Here is a 16,988-nt window from a genome sequence, read left to right as displayed (position 1 = left end):
ACTAGAACTAAAAAATAGAAAGCATCATTTTTCATGTATTGCGGTAAGGTTTGCCCGATGTGTGTGTGGTTGTTCTCGTGATCGTGATGACACCGTCGCTTGATTTAGCGTGACCGGGTGTGACTTGCGTGCTCCCGCCAGTTTGTCTCATACTTACCTGGCAGGGGAGATACCATGATCAAGAAGGTGGTTCTCCCAGGGTGAGGCTCAACCATTGCACTTGGGTTGTGCTGACCCCTGCGAATTCCCCAAATGTGGGAATCTCGACTGCATAAGTTCTGGTAGTGGGGGACTGCGTTCGCGCTCTCCCCTGATCTCATGTCAATACCAATGTTAAGAAACTGGATGTACCGGCAGAAGCCAGTCACACCTTTATGCAATGGAGTTAATTTAGTATCCAATTAATGTCTCATATTTTTGCTAAGTGGGAGGAAACTCACGCAGGCACGGGGAGAACATAGACAGACGGGGCTGGGAGTGAACCTCAGAATTTTGAGGCCATCGCTGCATCACTGTGCCAAAGTGAACTGAATTTGCTAATTTTAATGATGATTTCAGTTATTAGAAGAAAAGAATATTCAAAGTTACTTGGGTGTGTGACAAAGTAATGCCCCCTAAACGTAATAACTAGTTGGGCCACCCTCGGGAGCAACAACTGAACTCATTTTCTATAACTGGAAATTAGTCTTTACGTGTCTCTGGAGATATTTTTCTTCTTTCTTATAGAGTTGTCTTAATTCAACATGAACAGCTTTTTTAAGATCATGCCAATACATTTAATTGAAATCAAGACTGACTGACTAAACCACTCACAACATTATTTTTGTTTTTAAAGGTGTTCAGAAGTTACTGTAAATTTTTTTGTGTGTTTTGGATCATTGTCCTGCTGCAGAACCCAAGTGGACTTCAGTTGGAGATCACAAAATGATGGGTGAATATTCACCACCAGACTTTTCTTGTAAAGAGCAGAATTCATGGTTCTGCGTTTAACAGTAATCCCTGAACTTCTCTCCTCCAAACTTCTCCAGCTCAGCGTCTCGACTGCCATTTCCCAGTGGATCAACAACTTCCTCACGGGCAAGGTGAGGCTGGAGGACACCACCTCATCCACGTGCACTTTCTATTTCTTTCTAAGACTATCAACTGAGGAAAGGGAGGGTTGCAGTTCTTTTGAAGTTGTCTAGAGTTACTTTGTGGCATCCTGGATCGCCATTGCTGTTTTTTAGGTAATCTTTGTAGGCCGGCCACTTTTGGGAAGGTTTACCACTGTTCCATGATTTTTCCATTTGAGGATAGTTGCTCTTGCTTTGGTTCGCTGGACTCCGAAAGATTTAGAAATGGCCTTTGAAACTCTTTCCAAACTTGTCGATGTCAGTTCCTTCATTTACTAACCCTACTTACATTTTTGCAGAAGAAATAAAATCATCATTAAAAACAACATTTTAAATTCACCTGTTAAATTGGTCAAATTACCCTGATTAAAGCGATGAAACAATGCAAAAAGAGCATTGGTCTTGTAAACCAGGGGTCGTGAGTTCAATTCTCACTGTGGCCTACTAGTCCTTACGTGTCTCTGGAGATATTTTTCTTCTTTCTTATAGATTTGTCTTAATTCAACATGAACAGCTTTTTTAAGATCATGCCAATACATTTAATTGAAATCAAGACTGACTGACTAAACCACTCACAACATTAATTTTGTTTTTAAAGGTGTTCAGAAGTTACTGTAATTCGCTTGTGTGTTTTGGATCATTGTCCTGCTACAGAACCCAAGTGGGCTTCGATTTGAGATCACAAAATGATGGGTGAATATTCACCACCAGCCTTTTCTTGTAAAGAGCAGAATTCATGGTTCTGCGTTTAACAGTAATCCGTGAACTTCTTTCCTCCAAACTTCTCCAGCTCAGCGTCTCGCCTGCCATTTCCCAGTGGATCAACAACTTCCTCACGGGCAAGGTGATGCTTTTCGCTTTGATGCTGCACGCAAATGGAATAAGTTGCCAACAGAGGTGATGCCAGCTTCATGTGTGAATGTACAAAGTCCAATTTGAAAAGTATTTTTTTCTCATGCTTTTTTTTGCTGTTGTTCTTTTAAGGGGTGGCACAGTGGAGCACAGTTCTGAGGTCCTGGGTTCGGTCCTGACCCTGCTTGTTTGGAGTTTTTTCTCCCTGTGCCTAGATGGGTTTTCTCCGGTTTCCTCCCACATCCCCAAAACATGCAACATTAATTGGGCACTCTAAATTGCTCTGAGGTGTGATTGTGAGTGTGACTGTTTGTCTCAATGTGCCCTGCGACTGGCTGGCAACCCCGCCTCCTGCCCGTTGACAGCTGGGATCAGCACCAGCCCTCCCGCGACCCTCATGAGGATAAGCGGCTGAGGAAATGGATGGATGGATGTTGTTTTCAGGAAAACAAGGGAACCAGCTTAAGAGGAAGAGCCCTCGCTTAGCAGGTGAGTGGGAGTAGGTTTGATACCCACATTTGACTTCGAGTTGTGTGCTGGAGTTTCCTTTTTGAGTCAGTTCAGTTCTTTTGTAGTTGTTTTGGGGGGAAATGTGGGAATTCGCTCAGGTAGTGGAGCGCTCACTTCGCATGAGGTGGTGAGGTTAATGCCCACATTCTCCATTTCCCTCTCGGTTGTCTGTTGAATTCATTTTGAATTAATTTGGTAATTTTCTTTTCTTGTATTCTTGGCAAAACAGGGAAATTTGCTTGCAGAGCACATGAGATAGAGTGGGATTTGTTCCTGCAATCTCCTTTTGAGTTTCAAGGTTCTGCTGAGGTTTCTTCCTCTTTTTGAAGAAGACCTCTCCTAGTTTCAAAATAAATATTCCACTCATTAAGCATTTTACTATGTACTGTTTGTGCTTGAGTCAAGGATCCCTGGACAAATTTTACATCCAGTAGAAAAAAAGTAGAAAAAGACACAAAACAGGCTTTAACCTATAAAAAATATTTTCAGTCTCTTGAAGAAGACATCTTTGTTACTGGCTGACAAAGCTCATTTGTGTTGACTTTCACTTAACGAACAAACCCGTTCTTGTTAGGGTAAGTTGCCACAATTCTTGCAAGTGGCCAAGAATTTCTGGGTGATGTATCAACCATAACAAGCACCACATCGCCAACACAAAGATTTCTTCCAGGCGTAGACCATCCTTGACATTCTTGAAGCTGTGTGAGGTATTCTTTACACCAACGTTTCCAGAAGACATCAGCCAGATACTGTACTTGCTTCCATCTGCGGTTCGCATTTTGATCGTCCTGACAGAACAGTCCTGGCGGCAACTCTGGCTTGACCTTGAGCAACAGCAAATGATTGTCATCTCTCACCTTCATAGTTTGGCCTTTCACCATGCAATATCTACGCAGTCAATAAATAATGTCATTTGCACTCACTGTCTCATTAAACATTCTGACAATGACAGCTGCATTGTCCGTCAGTTTTTCACATTGAATGCTGAAAACTGGGTTTTTGCGAGAGGCTGGCTGCTGGCCAGCAGTCCTCGAGGAGGAGACATGCTCCACCCTGAACAGGTTGCCAGCCAATCGCAGGGCACCTGGAGACGGACAACAGTCGGACTCACAATCACACTTGGGGGCAATTTAGGGTATCCAATTAATGCATCATATCTTGGGGATGTGGGATGAAACCAGAGTGCCCATTCAGGCATGGGAAGAACATGCAAACACCACACAGGTGGGGATGGGGTTTGAACCCTGGAGCTCAGAACTGGGATGCCATTGCTCCACCGTGCAACTGGAATAATATTCAGTTGTTCTCATATAATATTGTGGCCACAAGTTGAAGAGTTATTTGCTCAACATTTTGATTAAAAGAAATCACCGGTCCTGCCTCGCTCAATGATGACCTGTTTCCTGCTTTTCAACTGACAGTGGTACTTTTGGGCCATCGTTACACAGGAAGAGAATTACAGCCCTTCCACAAATGTGGTCGGCTAGTTCAGAGTTTGCCATGGTTTGTTTAGCTCGAACGTTTTGTTCTTCCAGTTCTGAGGACCTGGGTTCAATCCCTGAATGGAGTTTGCATGATCTCCTTGTACCTATGTGACTTTTCTCTGGGCACTCTGTTGTCCTCCCACATCCCAAAAATGCAATATTAATTGGACACTTTAAATTGTCCCTAGGTGTGATTGTGAGTTTGACTCTTGTCTGTCTTCATGTGCCCTGCGATTGGCTGGCAACCAGTTCAAGGTGTAACCTCGCCTCCGGCCCGTTTCCCGCTGGGAATTGCTCCAGCACTCCCCCAACCCTTGTGAGGATAAGCGGCTAAGAAAATAGATGAATGGTTCAGAATGTGGCCCTATCTGTGACACTGTGACACAGTCATATAAACCCCAAGCAACACCATGAAAAGGTGTGGTTTAAGCAGAGAGTTAAGGTCTCTTAAAACTTTGAATATCTTCGATCGCTGATGCGAAGTAGTTGTTAAATTTTTAGAGATCTGTTCTTAAAACACAAAGAAAATCCATGTAAGAAAGTGTCATAAAATCCACCCCTACACACCCCCACTTTGAGGGTTTGGTCATCCTTTTCAAACTCAATCCGCTCATCTGTTCACATATCAAATAATATGTGCAGTAGCTATGCATTACTTTTTTTAAAGTGTAATTTGCAAAATCAGGTCACAGAGACAAGAATCAACAATTCTTGCAATGCATTATCCATTCAGCAATTGCACCGCTTATCCTCACATGTTTCACAGGCATGCTGGAGCAAAAAACCTACAGAAGTCCCTGATGGTCTAGTGGTTAGGATTCAGCACTCTCACTGCTATGGCCAGGGTTCGATTCCCGGTCAGGGAATGTTGTTTGGTTCTAGCCAAGTGTGTTCACATGAATTAATCCTTTCAATCTTATGTCCCCTGACCAATAAAGTGTACACTTTCAGCTGGTCACACAGCTGGATGAATCCAGAACATAGTGTCGTTGAGTTTGTCCAGTTCAAAACTTTGCAAAACAAATGTACATTCTGGTCTCGTGTGTTGACCACATCCCCCCCTGGCACTGTAAACTTGCAGGGTGCTGCTGAAAATTCAAGTACTGTCGGTTGAATACGGTGTTCGATTAATTCAACATGGTGTAGATAGGAAGAGAAATGGAGTCGGGGTTGTTTTAAAAGAAGAATATTTGAGAATGTCTTGCCGGGGAAAAGAATATAACATCGAGTGATAAGGCTGAAATTTGAAACTCAGGTTGTTATGTCGAATGTCTTCAATGCAGCCCTACGGGGGCACAAGCAAGAGCAATCTGTAGGCCGGCCCCAAGCCCGGATAAATGCAGAGGGTTGAGTCTGGAAGGGCATCTGGCGTAAAACTGTGGCGAAGAAAGATGAGCGTTCATCGGAAGAATATCATACCGGATCAGTCGTGGCCTGGATAAACATCGCCCGTCCCCGGCACTGCGAACCTGCAGGGCGTTGATAGAAATTCAGCTACTGTGTGTCGAAGACAAAGAAGAAGAGGAAAGCGGATTCATCGGCAGAAGAAGAAGAGGAATGCACAGACCCTCCAACTGAATGTAGGGACTTTGAATGTTGGGACTAGAAGAGGAAAAGCTCAGGAGTTGGTTGACATGATGATGAGGGGAAAGGTTGATATGTTGTGCATACAGGATATTAGTCCAGTATGAGAAAACCAACAGGAGGCAGCATGGTGGCACAGTTGTAAAGCGTTGGCTTCAGTGGGTTTTCTCCGGGCACTCGGGATTCCTGCCACATTCCAAAAACATTCATTAAATTGCTGCAAGGTGTGAGTGTGAGTGCGACTGTTGTCTGTCTCCATGTGCCCTGCGATTGGCTCGAAACCTGTTCAGGGTGGAGCATGCTCATCCTCAAGGGCTGCGGGGATTGACTCCAGAACTTTCTCCACTCTCGTGAGGATATGTGCCTCAGAAAATGGATGGATGAATGGATTTTACCATCAATTTTTTAAAAAGTATATTTGCCATTATGAAGAAACAACGTCATTTTAAGGTTACATTCCCTCCCATTGCACAGCATCATAGCTTTGAGTTGTTGTTGTTGTTGTTTCCATTCCATTCATAAGGCAAAAATATATCTGCCTATCTGCCACTGGGAAGTGGACGCTCGGATTTTGGAGGAGCATTGTGGTCAAGGAATCTGCTATGTGTTTAAATACTAATAAATTGAAATTGAAAAAGAAACAACATGTGGCCTGAGTGGCTCAGTTGGTAGAGCATCAGACTTTTAATCTGAGGGTCAAGGGTTCAAGTCCTTGTTCAGGCAATCAAACTTATAAACAGTGAGAGTTTCTGATCTGTGCAGTCTAGTTTTGAGTCTGTCTCCTCACCAGACCCAACCACACAACCTCTCCCTGAAATGAAGTATTCAACCAACAGAGAGTTCAATAGAATATGTTAAGGGATCACGTTGATATTGACTTTCAGTCCATTTCTCGAATGGTTTTACCTTCCCGAAAGTAATGTGAGTAAATTTTGTGGCTTCTCATCCATTTCAAGTGGACACATCTCCCTGACTTTCGATGATCATTCGATGATCATTTACCCCAGATTCTTGACTGGAACTTCACATTGCTTTTCTCGCAATGGCTCATTGCCAGTTTCAGACACATTACCTGGTTATGGGTCATGCTGAAATCATACATCGGAGTAACGCAGTCGAGAAAGCATCAGACTCTTGACGTGATTGTCTCGTGTCAAGCTCCTGTTCGGGTGTTCAATTGTGTGTTTTTGGAAAACTTTGAGATTTTTGAAAATCCACAGGTTTTTGTTGGCACACCTCTGCAACATTGAGATGTTAATTATCACAACGTCGACCCTGCATATCTCATTTGTTAGAGTGTCAGACTTTTAATTTGAGGGTGCAGTGTTCAAATTCTTGATTTTGGTTGATGATTTGGCTCAGCTTCCCTGTTCAAGCAATCCGAGGTAACAGGTGTTATTACCTTCCTTTTGTGCCTTGTTGTCTTGAACCCTCCGCCTCTGCAACATTGTGTGGAAATCTCTGACAATCCCTCTGGATTATTTGACTGGGGTGGTGGTCCAGCTTTTAACTACAGTCTTTCCCCAACTTCACTGGGAGTTCATTTTTTTAATTCCTCCACTTCCCAACCAAAGAGTCACTGAGGTTGAATTCTTTCGCAGCTGCTCTCTCCAACACCACAACTGATTTGAATTTTGCCTGGGAAGCATGTTTTAACTGATGGCATTTTCGAGGGTCATAAATGTTGTTTTGCAGCATACTGGAAGTATACCTACCAAAGGTGCGGCAGAGGTAAGAGTACTGTACGGATTTGCGAGTTTGGACCCTGCACGTGTTCGCTGATCGAGGAAGAGATGACCAATGATGAGACAAAGTTAACAGCAAATGGATTTATGACAAAGGAATGTGCAATACAGACATCCGGGTCTTAACTCGGTATCTGCCGCACACGAGACGGTTGTCTTCTGGCAGGATAGCCCAAGAAGAAGAAGACAAGAGCTGTCCGGTAACACAAGGTTTTTAGATGTATGGGTCCACGGAAAAAGTGGCTGACGCCCCGCAGTCTGGTTGTGGGCCGGGATGCTGACTTTCCGCTCCTTATCTGGTGTCGTTCGTCTCCACGACAACGCCTGGGAGAGGAGGTACAAAGATCAAGAACAGCCCCCTCGCTCCACAACAAATCCTTGTCTGATAAGCAAATGGACGAGATTTTATCTGTTGATTAAATGTATAAGGTCATATTTAAGCAAATAATGAAAGTGAAGTAAGTAAAATTGTCTTCAGTACGTAATGTACACGTTATGTAATGTTGTCTGTTTGGTGGCACCTTGCGTCGTAGACGTATTAAATCCCAGTGTCAGCGGAAAATTGTCCGATCGTCACTCAAGCAAAGTGCTGAGCCAGTTTTAGCGATATACAATTGTGTTTCAGGCCAATACTGGGACACGTACCAAGACATTTACATGGATGAGTAAGTGTATATGGGGATATTTGAAGTAAGTACTGTTGTACATCCTTTAGCAGGCATATACCATGTGATTTAGTTACTGTACCTTATGAGCAGCAGCCACCTGTTTCTTTTACTTTCTTTCGATGGGAATCTGAAGAAAGATCAATCGGGACAGGTTCACCTCTCACACTCAAGGTAGGGTCGTGGATGTGGACAGGGGAGTGGGGGTTGGAGGTCCTGGGGGTGATGGGTTGGGAGGCTGCGGCAGTCGGACCAGGTTCTGTGTGTGGGGATGATGGGGCACTGATTCATGGGGTAGGGCCAATGACTGCAAACGGGGGACCAGGCAGTCATCGTGGTTGGTTTCATACTTAGCTACATGACGGTGCTCCATGGGCCCCCTCTCATGGCCCATGCGTGCTCCCTGGCTCCCTCATCGTTCTATTGTCAGGTGCCCCTGTCTGCCCCCCCCCTCCCCCTTTCCAACAAATAAGTTCTTTTATCCTGTCCTCGGGCTGGGCCAAGACTGACTCAATTTCGGGCCCTGCAGGTTGTAGGGGGGTTTCTGTTCTTCTGGGGGTGGGGTCCATCCACTGTCAGTGGCCATTTGGTGGGGTGACTCGTGGAGGGAAGGGGGGGACCACCCTGGCTCCCTCGTCATGGGATGTGTCCTGTCCACAGGGTTGCTCTCGGGTTTACCCCTGTTCCTGGTTTCCATCCTCAATATATTGTGTCAGGTCCTTCACCTCCATTTTGCAGACAGCAGTTTTTAAATATTCTCGTCAGTCTTTCTGCGTGCACACTGGTGTGAATTTACTTCCTTGTGTCTGTAGGCACACACTTGGGATTCTTTTACTGGGTGTGGCGCTACTCATATATTCTAACAACTAATGTATACTTGATGAGCTTTTATATTAACCCACTAATATTCTTGTTCTATACACTTCTATAATTCACAGAGTCAGTCCCATCACATTCCTGTTGTCATGTTGGGTTCATGATCTTTGTCTTGCATGCTTTTTCCCCTGTCCTTGTCCTGAATTTTCATGTCCTGTTCTTTCTTCACAGGGTGTCGCGTTAGATTCTCATGCAACTGATTTCATCGTGATTTCACAAATATCTTTTCCACATCTTCCATGTTGAATTTTAATATAACCAGGAATACTGGAGCCGGTCTGGTTTTACATTATAAAAATTATTGTTCCTCCATCCAACCCTCAGGCCAGGTAGTGTGGCCAAGCGGTCCAGGGTGCTTTATTTAGGTTCCAGTCTCTTAGGAGGCATGGGTTCAAATCCCACCACAGCCATGTCCTTGTCAATCCAGGTTCTACACTGCTATTATCTCATTGGCTCTCACATGACGCTGGGGACAAGGCATGATTTCGGCCACAAGAAAGTTAAGCTCTTCCTTATTTTCTCATTTAATTATTTTGCATGTGTATGTAAAGTATTACCTCCCCGGAAAGTGTCTCCACAAATGTCATTATGTTCGTTGTTTATGCTGAAATACGGTGGCACCTTTTTGCGTACTTAAACAGTGATTTCAAGTTGACAGAACACTGAAAGGAGGTTTTCAGAAAGGAGGATTCATTCTTCAAAACATCCATCCCATCAATTTTCTTAGCCATTTATCCTCACAAGGGTCATGGGGAATGGTGGAGCCTGTCCCACCTGTCAACGGGCAGGAGGCGGGGTACATCCTGAACTGGTTACCAGCCATTCGCAGGGCACGTACAAATAAACAGCCTAACTCATAATCACACCTAGGGGAAATTTAGAGTGTCCAATTAATGTTGCATGTTTTTGGGATGTGGGAGGAAACCGAAGTCCCCAGATAAAACCCACACAGGCATTTGGAGAACATGCAAACTCCAAACAGCGAGGGCTGGGATTGAACCCGGGTCCTCAGAACTGTGAGGCATATGCTTAACAGCTGTTCCACCGTGCCGGCCAATGAATCACCATTTCTTGATTTTTTTTTTTTTTTTTTTACATGGATATTGAATAAAACAACAAATGGAGGCCTGGTTTGGTGGCTCAGGATTGCTTCTCTGTTCTTTGTAGATGATGTGGTTCTGTTAGTTTCATCAAGCCGTGATCGCCAACGCTCACTGAGTGTGGAGCAGCTGGGGTGAGAATCAGCACCTCCAAACCTGAGACCATGATCCTCAGTCAGAATGATCCTCTCTCTCTTTCTCACTAAAGGTCCAGACAGATTAGTCTTCATGTTTTATTAAATGTGAGACTTTTCATATCCATTGGTCGAGCCAAACATTCTCAGTACAGCAATACTCACACGCCGCAGTGTGTGGTATGTGACGGGAAGTGTGTTCCAAGTTTTCACAATCAGCTGGTCTGCAGGTTTAATTTTTTTCATTTCTCCCCACTTATGTGCGCTCGCCAACAATGCTTGCCAACCGAGGCATGTTTTTATGTCTAAAAATATCTGATGGTGGGCGGCACATAAGCACGCTGTCATTATAAATCACATTGATAAGGTGTGTAAGGATTGTAGCAAATGTAATTATGAGTGTACCCCTTTAAGAGCGGAGGGGGGAGGTGCAAGGTACACTGGGAAGAAGAGTGTGTGGCCGTGCATCATGTGCAAATGCTTGGGTGAAGATGTCAGGTCTTTTAAGGATACGATAGAGTCCCGTTGCCTCAATTCAACTTTCGCATATTACCGAGAGGTGGATGGCTGAGAAGCTCAATCAAAGATATTCCAAGTGGGTAGATTTGGATATCTGGTGAATCATTTGATAAATGTCATCAACTCCAAAAGCCGGTCGCCCAACGTGGGGCTCGAACCCACGACCCTGAGATTAAGAGTCTCATGCTCTACCGACTGAGCTAGCCGGGCATAGAATCTGTGACACACATACATCTTGTGGTACCTTCGCTGTTTAATGCTACTTCAACTTCATTTGACAGCGTCCCTATTGCCATGGAGATGGAGTGTATAAATGCACACACACATCATCCTCTTTTCAATTACACACATACAGACACACACTCACCACTCACACACATCCATAAACACACACATAGAGTGAAATGCTAACATGCTCAGAAGGTATCATGGAGCTGGGCCAGACGATCCATGTCGACCCACCCAGGCATCCAGCAGACGTTGATCTGACGAGAACAATCATAACAGCTGGCTACCCAGTGAGTCATATGTGACAAAAACGAAACAAAACGTGTTTGCAATTTTTTACAGTGTTGCAGGCTTTTTTTTTTTTTTTTTTGTGTATGAATGCGTAATGTGTTCTGTAGCCAAATTTGCGAACGGAAGCCCCACATTGTGTGCTCTATGCCGATTAGTGAAGGGACTGGAGACCATTGTCAATAAGGCGATGTAACAGAGCGCTGACCCAGGGGTGGCCAGGAAAAAAAAAAAAGCCTCCAGATCACCACAAGAGTTTCCATCCGGAATCAAACCCAAGTCACCTGCTTGGAAGGATGCTATACTTGCCACTATACCACCAATGCCCTTATATATTTCCGACTGCTATGAAGATGACGTCCAAGTTTTGCTTTCATGCATTGGTATAAAACACATGCATCCATTTTCCAATTTGTCCTGCCAAGGGTTACTGGAGTGCTCTCGTCTTTCCCAGCAAACTTTGGGCAAAAGCCGGAAATTGTTGATCTTCTTGATCGAGAGTTTAATTCCGACCCAGCCTCTTACATTGTTTCGGTGGAGTGTTGGTGCAAAGTCCTGCAGGTTCTCCTTTCACCCTCGCCAGTAAACAGATTTCGACAGACAGCTTTCGTGACAGGTTTTCGAGACAACGTGTGATTGTGCAGTGGTTAGTACTCTACGTTGTGGCTGCAGCAAGCCCACTTCAGTTCTGGGTCCTGGCAGGAATGCATCCCTGCAGTTGTACTTTTTTAGTACTGCTGCTTTTGAGCATTGCGTGTGAGTAACAATAATACACATGGGCTTGCAGACTGCTTCACTCGACCACTGGGCTAGTGGTGTAATGTATAATGCGTCTGACTTCGGATCAGTAGATTCTAGGTTCGAATCCTGGCTAGCTCGATCACAGGTTATTTTTAAACCAATTTCATTACAGTTTGTTAGACATGTTGACTCTGAATTTGAAATGAAGGCCATCACATTTTTACAGTCATTATTCATCAACAACTCTAGAGTTTATTTAAAAAAAAAGGGCTCTCAAATTCCAAATAGCTAAATTGTGGTGGGCTGCAGAGGAGCTTCCTTGGACCTCCCCTGTCGCCTCCTCCATTTTCACTCATGAGTTGTTTGGATAAAGCAAAAGTGCAAATTTGTGCTGATCCTTCGACACCACATTTATGGAGGAAATATTTTACAGCTAGCCAAGGTTCTAATTTCTGAGTTGGATTTAGCCTTCGATTGGATGTGAAATAAATGTGGATCAAAAATCTCAAACATGAAAAATCTATTGTTCTGGGATCAAGTCGAAAATTATCATCTTTACTTCGAATTAAGATGAATTTGTCGGATGAATGGACTGTATAGAACCAGTATATAAGATAAAATTTTTAGTTGTAAAAGGAAGTCAATTTGAACTGGGCAGAGTATTTCAATAGAATAATTAAGAAAATGGTTACTGACAATTTATGGTCAGAAGATGCCGAATTTTACTCAGTAGTTTCTGGGCTGGCGGCACGGCGAATCAGCTGGAAAAAGCGTTGGCTGTGTGGAGTTTGCATGTTCTCCCTCTGCCTGCGGGGGTTTCCTCCCACATCCCAAAAACGTGCAACATGAATTGGACACTCTGAATTGCCCCTGGTGTGATTGTGAGTGCGGCTGTCTGTCTCTATGTGCCCTGCGATTGGCTGGCAACCAGCTCAGGGTGTACCCTGCTTCCTGCCCGTTGACAGCTGGGATAGGCTCCAGCACTCCTCATGACTCTCATGAGGATAAGCGGCAAAGAAAATGGATGGATGGATATTTTGGGCCACGTTTTTAACATTAGATCACCTGGTCCTCTGTGTCAAAAGATCTGCTCAGTAAATTACAAACATCCCAGAGTTTCACCAAGACTCTGCTGTGTGAACACGCTCCCCATGGAGCTATAACAAAATCCGCCATTCGTTCATCGGGTGGATCTTATCGCAGAGCTGGTGAAGAAAACAAAAGGCGGTGCGATATGCTTCCATCGCAATGAGAAATGGTGCACGGATATAACAGCTCAGCACACACTACAGTCTTCATTTGGAGTCACTGTTCTTGAACTGTAAGTTATGATACTCGCAATGTGAGTTTGCCTCGTTTAGACACGTCAGTGTCTACATTCTGCCCCAAGCTAGCATAAAGGCAGCACTGCTAACGTTCACCGAACAAGTAAACGAGATTGAGAAAAAATACCCAGACTAACTTCTGATTATTCTCGGAGATTTTAACCAAGCTAAACTCAACCACGAATCCCTAAATACGAGCAAGGCATCGAATGTCGGACAACAGAAAATAACACTTTGGATCACTGCTATACCACAATAAAAAACGCATATCGTACCATTCCCCGTGCTGCCCCACGTTGCTTTGATCACTACTTAATCGACTGAATAACCCTAACCCGACAGAGAGGCCAGAATTTAAGTGTGATCATCCTTTGGTAAAATCAGTGAAAAAGTGGAGCAACGAGGTAAAATTAGAAATTCAAAGCTGTTTCGACTGCACAGACTGAAGTTCAGAGAGCAGCTCAGATCAGGGGTTGGCAAACTGCAGCTCCTGGAGCTTTTTCACAAATGTATGAAAATGGAAAAAGATGGGAGAATTTTTTTTTCCAATGTGATTTCTGCAGGACGACAAGGATGACACAAACATTCGTCACGTTTTCTAATGGTGTAAAAATGTGTGGAATAAATATTTGATCCCAACATTTCTGTCAACAAAGATTTGTGTCATAGCCTGCTGATTTGAGCTCGGCGTGGCAGGTGCCTCTCACAAAAAAAGCGCCGCGTGTGTGATGGATTGCAAATGGGATAACGCAGAAGGTTTGCCTCCATGTCTGCTTCGCAATGACAAGTTGTCCAGTTGTAAAAAGAATGACGTGGAAAGATATTTCCAGAGAAGGCGTGCTACATCTTCACCAGAGTTGGGAGTGAAAAAGTCGCTCGCCAGAAAGCCCAACTTGCTCAAAGGCAAAAATGGAGAAAATTGAAAGCCTCCCATCACCCCAGAAAACTTGTTTGAAACATGGAATGCTCATTCTGATAATTATAGGAACTTGAAGAAATATGTGTTTGGAGTATTGGCCCTCTTGGATCAACATACGTGTGCAAGCAGATATTCTCAAATGAACTCCATCCATCCATCCATCCATTTTCTTCACCGCTTATCTTCACGAGGTTCACGGGGAGTGCTGGAGCCTATCCGAGTTGTCAACAGGCAGGAGGCAGGGTACACCCAGAACTGGTTGCCAGCCAATCGCAGGGCACACGGAGACAAACAACAGTTGTGCTCACAATCTCACCTACGGGCAATTTAGTGTCCAGTTAATGTTGCATGATTTTGGAATGTTGGAGGAAACCTGAGTGCCAGGAGAAAACTCACACACGCACGGTGAGAACATGCAAACTCCATTCAGGTGGGTTCGGGTTAGAACCCGGGATCTCAATACTGTGAGGCCAACACTTTCCAGCTGATCCACCGTGCCGCACTGTTGAAGCAACAGGATTGTGTTATTTTTAGATATATTTCTGTGATGTACTTGTGAAAGACTGAGGCATCGTATGTTTGTGTGTTTTGTTTCCTCAGAATTATAAAAAAAAACTTGAAATGAGTTATGATTCATAGTTATGTTGGGCTTGTTCTATTTGGGACTGTATTATAATAAAGAAAACAATCATATTTTTTTTTAAAGTTATAAAGCAGATAACCTGCGGCCTCACAGTTCTGAGGACCCAAGTTCAATCCCGGCCTCCCCTGCGTAGGTTTTCGCCGAGCACTCTGGTTTCCTCCCACATCCCAAAAACATGCAATATGAATTGGAAACTCTAAATATCCCCCAGGTGTGATTGTGAGTGCGAATGTTGTCTGTCTCCATGTGCCCTGCGATTGACTGGCAACCAGTTCAGGGTGTACCCTGCCTCCTGCCCATTGACAGGTGGGAGAGGCGACAGCACTCTCATGACCCTCGTGAGGATAAGCGACTCAGAAAATGGATAGATCGACTGATGGATTCGGCAATGCAGGTAAGTGAGAATATTTGCTGGTCCTCCGAGAGGATGCGATGAGGGAAAGGGTTTCAGTGTGGTTGAGGTTATGTTTGACAACTACAGACAGGTCCCCATTTGGAAAGTGGTGTGATGGGCATTTTTATTTTGCCACAAAGAACTCCAAGTAACCAACTCCCCATCAGGGAATCAAACCCTGGTCTTCTGCATGACAGGCAGAGATACTGTCCACTATACTAATGAGGAATCAGTCAGCTATGGCCCCACCTCGGTCAGTGGGTCTTAACCTTGTTGGGCGATCGAACCAGTTTCATATGCGAACCATACATTCAAGAAAAATAAAATGTCATTATCTTCAAATTCAAGACACAGGGATATCAGATTTGCCATCTTTAGCGCAACTGATTATTACCAACTACCAACGGTATGTGGCTTGCTCTGCATTGGCATCGGGTCAGCACCTTCGTATGATTCTGTGGGGATTGATTTGTTCATGGGGTACCAATTCTCGGATTGGCAGGCAGAGTTTCCTTTTCATCAATTCTGGCTCTCTTCTGTTCGAATTCCGCAAGGATTGTGTTCTTGTATTCCCCATCTCCATGCAGCTTCATGCCCATGTGAGACGAGAGTTGCTAAACTTGGCGTTTCAAATCATGCACAGCGAGCACGCTGACTCCATCATATTCTGTGATACATGTGAATCCCTGTTGTACGTTCGTCTGAAAACGTTTTTTTTTTTTTTTTTGCTCGACAATATGGAGTAATATAATAGCATGGATTAATTTATGAAGAAATAAATAACACAACGTGCTACCAAGTGAGCGCACGAAATTCCTTGTGCCACTAATTGGCCAAGCAATGTACCGTGATCATATGCAGCCAGTCATGGGCAAGCGGGGCGTGTCATCACGAATTAACACGGTGAGTTCGGTGTGTCTTGACCTCCACGGTACACACAGACTCACCTCAGCGCTTTCATTGATGGCCTCGCCGACGTGGACTTTGTTCTTGTTGCTTTGTTGTTCTTTCGTGCCAGGGTCGCACCGACTGCCAGAGAAAAAATTCCTTGTGTGTTTTTACACACTTGGCCAATGAAGCTGATTCTTTCCCTCTTGCTTTTGTTCATGTTTCTCCTTCAATATATCTAGTTCAGCTGTGCTTCGTTCTTAAATTCTCTTCTCACTCACATTCGTTCACATTATATGTTTCAGCGACTGTTTAAATAGCTACTGTATATAACTTATATTTGTAAATAGTGTTCAAGTTTTGCAGTTTTGTGATTCATTGAACAAACCATGCATGTTCTCAAATACAGTCTTCCTTTGCTAAACGCAGTTCACTTTCTGCGGTATCGCTATTACACTGATTTTTCTGTGTTTGCAGTTTTTTACAGTGTATGAATGCGTATTGTGTTCTGTGGCCAAATTCACGAAGGGAAACCCCACATTGTGTGTTGTATCCTGATTAGCTCAGGGACTGGAGACCATTGTCAATCACCCGAAGTCACGGAGCGCTGACCCAGGGGTGGCCAGGAAAAACAACAGATGACCACAGAAATATCATCCACTCCATACAGGGTGAGATTGTGGTAAATCAATGCATTGGCTGGGAATCGAACCCAGGTCAACTGCTTGGAAGGCAGCTATGCTAACCACTATACCACCAATGCCCTGGAAATTGTTCAGACTCCTATGCAGATGACTTTCAAGTTTTGGTTTCACACATTGGTATAAAACACAGTAAATGGTAGAGACACCAATGAGTGTCCCATATGGTCTGCAAGTCAGGAAAAAGATCATACCTGTCAGCGCTCTTTCACCACTGTCCTCCCCTTTACCTTAACATGGGTGTTATTTATTAAAATAGCAACACCATCATTTTCATTTT

The 16,988-nt window shown here is 44.1% G+C and overlaps 2 long non-coding RNA genes and 6 other non-coding genes across 13 annotated transcripts in view; 4 read left to right on the top strand and 4 right to left on the bottom strand.

Annotated features, from left to right (window-relative positions):
- LOC133494396 (uncharacterized) overlaps positions 1–16,988 on the top strand; it is a 322,682-nt gene that overhangs the window by 21,526 nt on the left and 284,168 nt on the right. The gene's annotated exons all lie outside the window — the stretch shown is intronic.
- Positions 1–16,988, bottom strand: part of LOC133494398 (uncharacterized) — an 86,795-nt gene that overhangs the window by 32,599 nt on the left and 37,208 nt on the right. The gene's annotated exons all lie outside the window — the stretch shown is intronic.
- Positions 150–313, top strand: LOC133494971 (U1 spliceosomal RNA). The gene has a single exon (XR_009793465.1). It is a non-coding gene; the product is annotated as a U1 spliceosomal RNA (small nuclear RNA).
- trnae-cuc (transfer RNA glutamic acid (anticodon CUC)) lies at positions 4,753–4,824 on the top strand. Its single transcript has one exon. It is a non-coding gene; the product is annotated as a tRNA-Glu (tRNA).
- On the top strand, positions 6,193–6,265 carry trnak-uuu (transfer RNA lysine (anticodon UUU)). Its single transcript has one exon. It is a non-coding gene; the product is annotated as a tRNA-Lys (tRNA).
- On the bottom strand, positions 10,719–10,791 carry trnak-cuu (transfer RNA lysine (anticodon CUU)). The gene has a single exon. It is a non-coding gene; the product is annotated as a tRNA-Lys (tRNA).
- Positions 15,276–15,347, bottom strand: trnad-guc (transfer RNA aspartic acid (anticodon GUC)). The gene has a single exon. It is a non-coding gene; the product is annotated as a tRNA-Asp (tRNA).
- trnag-ucc (transfer RNA glycine (anticodon UCC)) lies at positions 16,699–16,770 on the bottom strand. The gene has a single exon. It is a non-coding gene; the product is annotated as a tRNA-Gly (tRNA).

Source organism: Syngnathoides biaculeatus, chromosome 21, assembly GCF_019802595.1.
Source record: "Syngnathoides biaculeatus isolate LvHL_M chromosome 21, ASM1980259v1, whole genome shotgun sequence".
In the NCBI taxonomy this organism is placed as follows: domain Eukaryota; kingdom Metazoa; phylum Chordata; class Actinopteri; order Syngnathiformes; family Syngnathidae; genus Syngnathoides; species Syngnathoides biaculeatus.
The sequence above is the reverse complement of the archived record's forward strand: the minus strand, read 5'-3'. Positions and strand labels throughout refer to the sequence as shown.